We start from the raw sequence: 6,383 nt of genomic DNA, 5'->3' as shown, positions 1-6,383 counted from the left end.
AAGACTGCACCCCAAATAGTCATGGAATCTCCCCATGCACACATTACTCCTGCATCCAGTTCCAGGAAGCCCTCCCCAACCACTCTGACCAGTCATGTCCCCACTTCATGAACACCCACACCCCGTACCCCTCTCCTGCATCGCACTTTATCCCAAGAGAAATTTCATGATTTGGTCATTATTTAATTACACTAGACTCCAGTTCCCTGGGCCCACAATCCATATCTGCTATTGCTTATTGCTGTCTCCCTAGCATTTAGCACAGTATCTGGCAAGAACTTGTCTCCTAACAAATAATGAATGAATGGATAAATGATTTAAGTGGTCAGCTTTAGTAGGAAGAAAATGAGAAATTCCTAGAACATCCAGACTTCTCCAAATTTTAATACCATGAACGAAGACTTGTAGATTCTGTATAGAACACTAATAAAAGAAAGGTAGTTTCTAAGTCAATTTAGCATCCTCATGCTACCCAATTGAACTATAATCCCAGTCTACGGCCATGCCACCTTGAACAAGCCCAATCCCTTCTGATCTCAGAAGCTAAGCAGGGCCGGATCTGGTTAGTACTTGGATGAGAGACCACCTAGGAAGATCAGGTGCTGTAGGCGTAAAAACTAAAAACTAAAAAATAAGGGATTGTAAAATGACAAATTCCATGCAATCTGTGAAGTGGACCAAGGGTTGCCTCACTTAAAAAAAAAAGAAAAGAAAAAGAAAAAATATATATAATCCCAAATACCACATACCATGCCAGTGTAACGATAAGAAGATATGCTCCAGATCTTTTCAGATATAAGCTCAAACTTTAGCTTTTTCACCTTCTGTAATCTTGGAGAAATTACTGAAGCCTCAATTTTGTCATCTGTAAAATAGGACTTATTCATAGGGCTGTTGGAAAGATGGAATGAGACTACACATAGAGGAGCTTAACAAAGTGTGGGGCATATGGTGAGTGTCCAGAAAGTGTTAACCCTTCTTAAATATCATTTATTGTGCCCTGAAATAGACTGTGGTGTTCATGTGACCAGCGGGAAACATTCAAAAACAACGATTCTCAAATATTTTCAACGATGACTATTTCTACACCAGTTTATCATATCTGGACCTTGTTTGGGTTTTGATAATCCTGCAATTAAGCTAGGAGCATCTTGGATGACATATCATAAATAAATCATTAGCTTACAACCGGAAGAGAAACCAAGAAATTGTAAGAGAAGGTATAAGACCCTAGCCAGGGGCCATCTGAGCATTCCAGTCCTTAAGCACCAATGAACAGAGTGAGATGATCTGATCAGGAGGTCAGGAGGGCACTTACCTTTACTTTGACTTTCTCAGCAGGCCCTGGGGCCCCCACAGATACTTCCCTCCTGATAACTCACCTCCCAGCACTCATTTGCCTTAGTTTCAGGTACAATGTGACAGTTCAAACCAGATCCAGTCTCTATCGACTAGAACACAGCGAGTGTGAGAGTGGCAAGATTAGTAAACTTCAAAAGGTTAGGAGAACTTGATAAGCCAAGGACAGGGGTGGGAATATTTATTTAAAAGCTTACAGTGCCTGAAATATTCCATCTGAGCTCCCTCACCCCCCACCTTCCTTCCCCTTAACCTTTCTGTGACCCTCTCTTAGCTCTTAAAGCTTCTTGCCTTGGGTCAGCTGCATTCCCAACCATAGCACCATTTTTTTTCTTTTTTTCTTTTTTTCTTTTTTCTTTTTTTTTCTTTTTTTTTTGCATAGTTAAGGTTCCAGAGACACATCCCTCTCTTCGGGGTCCCTTGAGGGTTTAAAAAAAAAAAAGAGGAGATCGACATTTACATTGGTAAATACATTCAGCTGTGGGGAGGGTTTAATCTTTTTTACAACCCTTGCTGCAGCTGTGCTGTCTGCTTTACCCCCCACTGGCCCTCTGCCTTCCTGGAAATAGCTCTCCCTCAAGAGTGCTGGGACACATGATTTCAGCCTCACTAAATATGGTTAAACGGAGATCACAGACGATGCCATTACCAGATGGGATAACTTCAGTGAGGTTCATGGATCCAGGAAAAGAGAGCAAGCAGGGACATAAGGGAACCTCATGAAAATAAAGCCATATTAAATGAGCCCGTCTGCTCAGGGAGGGACATTCAGATAAGGGGAAAGTTTCTTTGGTGGGGGCTATGAAGAGGGGAAATAGTCTTTCCTGGCACTCCTCTCTGAAAATCCCAAACTAATCTCCTACATCATTTCCCCCACCTCCTTTTTATCAATTTTTCAAGAATGTGTGGTAAATAGAGGATGAATCGGCCCAAAGTTCCTGGGCAACAGTTCAGGTCCAACGGCCCCCCTCACAAGCAGAAAGAAGAAAACAAGAACAAGGGAGAGAAATGGTTTGTTTAAGAAAAAAATTTTCTTAAAAACACAACCTTAAAGTCATTCAGAGGTCTGCTTTAAATATGCTTTTGGAAGAAAGAAAAGCTAGCAGTATAAAAACAAATTTTCTTTCCCAAATCTTAGAGGTGGCTCTCACAACATCCAGCATAGAATTTCACATTATTATCATTTCAAACCCCACGCACTCCCTTTAGCTTCTGCATCGTGACCTGCATTTTCCTGTTGTAATAGCAAGCTCTGGTTTACGGTGTTACTCTTAAGGGGTCACAAAAGAAATTCATGACTGAAAAAAGAATTCAAGTACAATGTGAAGATGTAAGTGAGCAACAAAAAGATAAGTAGTGGCATATTTAAGTAATATAAATTATAGCAGACTACAGACTATAATTACAGACTACATGTTTCGACATGGATAAATCCCTAAAACAATGTTGAACAAAATAAGCAAAGTATGAGAATCACACAGTCTGATACTATTTATAGAAAGTTTAAAAATATGCAAAATTTGACTAGGTACTATTTATGGATAAGTACAGATGTTCACGGATACATATGTAAAGTATACAATATGCAAAAAAAATTATGAGTGCCAAATTCAGTGGTTTCCTCAGGGGAAGAAGGCAGGGAAAGGAATACTCAGGGCATTTCTACTATACCTGCTTTGTTTATTTTTAAAGTGATGTGAAACAGATACGGAAAAAAAAAATTAAGCTCTAATGAGTAACAGTGTTCATTACTGTTTTTTAGTGCTTTGCTGCATGCTTAAAATACTTCATCATAAAAATGTTAAGAATCTCAGAGAAGAGACTTTATCTGGAAGTCAGTGTACAACTTTGGACACCCACTGAATTTAATCTTAGGGCTCCCCACACTTTCTGGAATATCTGGAAAGACTTCAGACAGGGCCTCTGGGGTCCAGGAGATGCTATCTCCAACTAAGCACAATCCTAACCAGCATTTGGTGAGGAGTGTCAGGGCCAGAGACCTTTTTTAAAGCTCTTGTGAAATCATTTCACCCAGAGGATTTACAAAAACAGGCATTACTTATCTAAAAGCTTCCCTTAGGAACTCTTAGGAGGAAATGGAATTTAACAAGCCTCCTTCAGACTAAAACATGGATACTTGCAAGCCTGGTCTTTAATTGTCAGTTCCACTACTGGGAGAGATGACATCTGGTTCTCCCTCCAGCTCTGATGCTAGTGAGCTATGTCATGTTGGGGAAGACCTTTGACCCCTCCAGGCCTCAGTTACATCATCTGGGCCTAGAAGACCTATAAAGTCTGAACCTGAAAAGCCTATGGTTCTAATCCAAGAATTAAGAAGACAAGGCAGATGTGGATAGGCAGTAAACACTACCTCCCAACCATAATTTATTCTAGGGGTGCTGGTAAACCTGTACCCAGCCTCAGCCTCCAAACACGTACCCTATCTCCTCATAAGGCTTCTTTAACTCAAATTCCCACAAAAGACATCACTTCACATTAAGTGCGACATTAAAATGTAAATGACACCCAGGACCATAATTACACTCTAGCCTCAGCAACATACATATTCTCTTAATTCACACATAACCACTTATAATAGAGATAAGAAAACAAAATAACATAGTTCTTAAGTGGGAAACTTATGCAATCCAAGGGAAGATAAAAGGAGAGTCAAAGGGACTGAAAAATCTTTTGTCTTACTTTGTCATTTGGCTTAAAGCTAATTCCCTTCACAATCTTATGTGTTTTAATACTGCAAAGATTGACATGCGGCTGAACACAAGCAACTGAGGTGGACAAGACTGTTATCACATATAAACCATTTTTCTTTCCAAACCTTCCTACCCCAGGCAAGTTGAAATGGAACTGTGCAAGCCAGGAAAGATGATTTGTGTCAATCAACGTGTGCAGCCCTTGGCACTATAAGTGATCAACGAATTACAGTAATGATGAAAATGATGACGAGAACCGACCGAATCAAGAAACGATCCAAGGTCACTCCAAAACATTGAATAGAAAACTGTCTCATGCAACCTGACAGGTGCACCACTGGGCTTTCATTATTCATGGTATTTTCAATGGTTAAAACTGTTTTTACCATGATCCAATTTCTTTCTCTGCCCAAAGTGCTAGGTTCATAAGGATTTGCTGAACAAATATAATCCTCCTTGTCACTTTCCCAAAAGGGTCTTTGAATGAATCCATAAGAGAAACAAAAGCAAGTAAACAGAAAGGCATTCTCCAAATTTCATCCCACTGATATATCAGCCCTACCTGTAAGTAGAAAGTAAGATAAGGGAATGAATGAATAGGTATTTCCACATATTAGGTGAATTAAATGGACACTTTAAATAGGAAAACAGAGCTCTTGTAGGCCTTCTATCTCGTTAGGGAACTCACTTCCTTACATTGAAAAATTTTTAAGACAAATATTTTCTTTTACTTTCCTAGGATTGTCCCTTATAAAAGAAGTTGTCTTACATAGATTCCCTACAAAATCTCAAAAATAAGGTGTTTTCTCAATTATTTTCGTTTGACTACAAAGAACTGTGGGGGAAAGGCACAAAAGCCTTAAAACAATCCGCACCCATGATTGTTTGAGGTACTTAAAGATAGATGTCAGCATAGAATCAGTAAAAAAAGAAACAAAAGAAATTTAACCCAAATTAAGTCATTTTCACACATTGACATTACCACCTGCACAAGAGAAATCTGCAGCCTCCTCTACGACTGCATGTCATCTGGTCACCATTAGAGGTCAATAGAATTGAAAATTCATTACCAGGCACTAAGAAGCCTACTAAATCATCTAGGAGAAGAGAACTGTCAGGGCTGAGAACATCACCATGAAAGAACTGTGTTCCCTATAATCAAGTGGGTAGTGTATGATCCTTAAGCCCAAATTTTCTTCTTTTAAGTTCTGTTATTTTTTAAACCACAAATATATTAATAGACCCTAAGTAACATCCACCATGAGATTATAAAACTTAAAGAATTTCTAGTTTTGCTATTTTAAGTCAATAATTAGTGTATGTGTATATGAAATTACATTTGAGTGTATGTATGATACTAGCAGTAGATATTTTATGTGTGATTAGAACTTCTTCAGTCCAGCTTTTAACTAATAACAGGGCAGCAGAAAGTAAAACTAGACTGGTGAGTCACTAATCCAAAATTCTTGAAGACAGAAAAGGCAAGAAAACAAAAAATGAATGGCCCATACATAACCCACATCCCATCCCTTTGGGATGATATTCAAACTTGGGTAAATAATTTAGATAAAACTCTGACCTTAACCACTTTGGGCAATATTCAGAAAAATAGATGCATGTATAAACCTGGAAGTACTGATTGCTATGAAACAGAAGCTGGTTAAGATGAGATGCAATGAAGTAAGGAAAACACTGAGACTTAACAAAGGGTGCTAAGAGCAGGAAAAGTGAATCACAAGGGATGCCTAGAAAAGAACGGATTGAGAGAAGAAGGATGAGGAAGATTAATTCAGTTAGTGAAAGAAATTGAAGTTTGGGCAAAGAATGGTGTATCTAAGGAATGATTCCAAATGTTTTGGAATCTAGAATCTCAGAAATTAAGCAACTAAGGTGCCCGTGGAAATCAGTTCTGACTTGACCTCATGAGTTCTTTCTGAAATGTATCAAGAAAATGTGTTCTCCTCAAGGAAGGGAATCCACTCCACGAATGAAGTGGGGGGTATATGTGTGGGGTTAAGTCATAAGCTCTATCACCATGAGATGTCCCCACGTGATCTTTTGAGGCTTTGTCTCTTGCCCTGGGAATCCTTGCACTATGGAAAAGTCCATTTTTCATTGTAAATATCTGGCTGGTGAATGACATGCTGATGTGGCACCAGCTTTTTTCTTATTCATCTGGAAAAAGGATATATGATCCAAAATCTCCTGTGGCAAGAGGATTCTCATCCTTCCCTTTTGGGCTGGTCAAATCACGAAAGCTGTAATGTTGCCTTGATTTAGATGAAGGAAATATATCTGCTTCTTCCACCATAC

General features: G+C 38.9%; 1 pseudogene; it reads left to right on the top strand.

Moving 5' to 3' along the window:
• The first annotated feature begins 492 nt into the window (after positions 1-492).
• LOC120604039 (uncharacterized) lies at positions 493-611 on the top strand (annotated as a pseudogene).
• The last annotated feature ends 5,772 nt before the right edge of the window (positions 612-6,383 follow it).

This window comes from Pteropus medius, unplaced genomic scaffold (genome assembly GCF_902729225.1).
Source record: "Pteropus medius unplaced genomic scaffold, Ma_sr-lr_union100, whole genome shotgun sequence".
Taxonomy (NCBI): domain Eukaryota; kingdom Metazoa; phylum Chordata; class Mammalia; order Chiroptera; family Pteropodidae; genus Pteropus; species Pteropus medius.
Note: the sequence above shows the minus strand (reverse complement) of the source record. Positions and strands in the feature narration are given on the sequence as shown.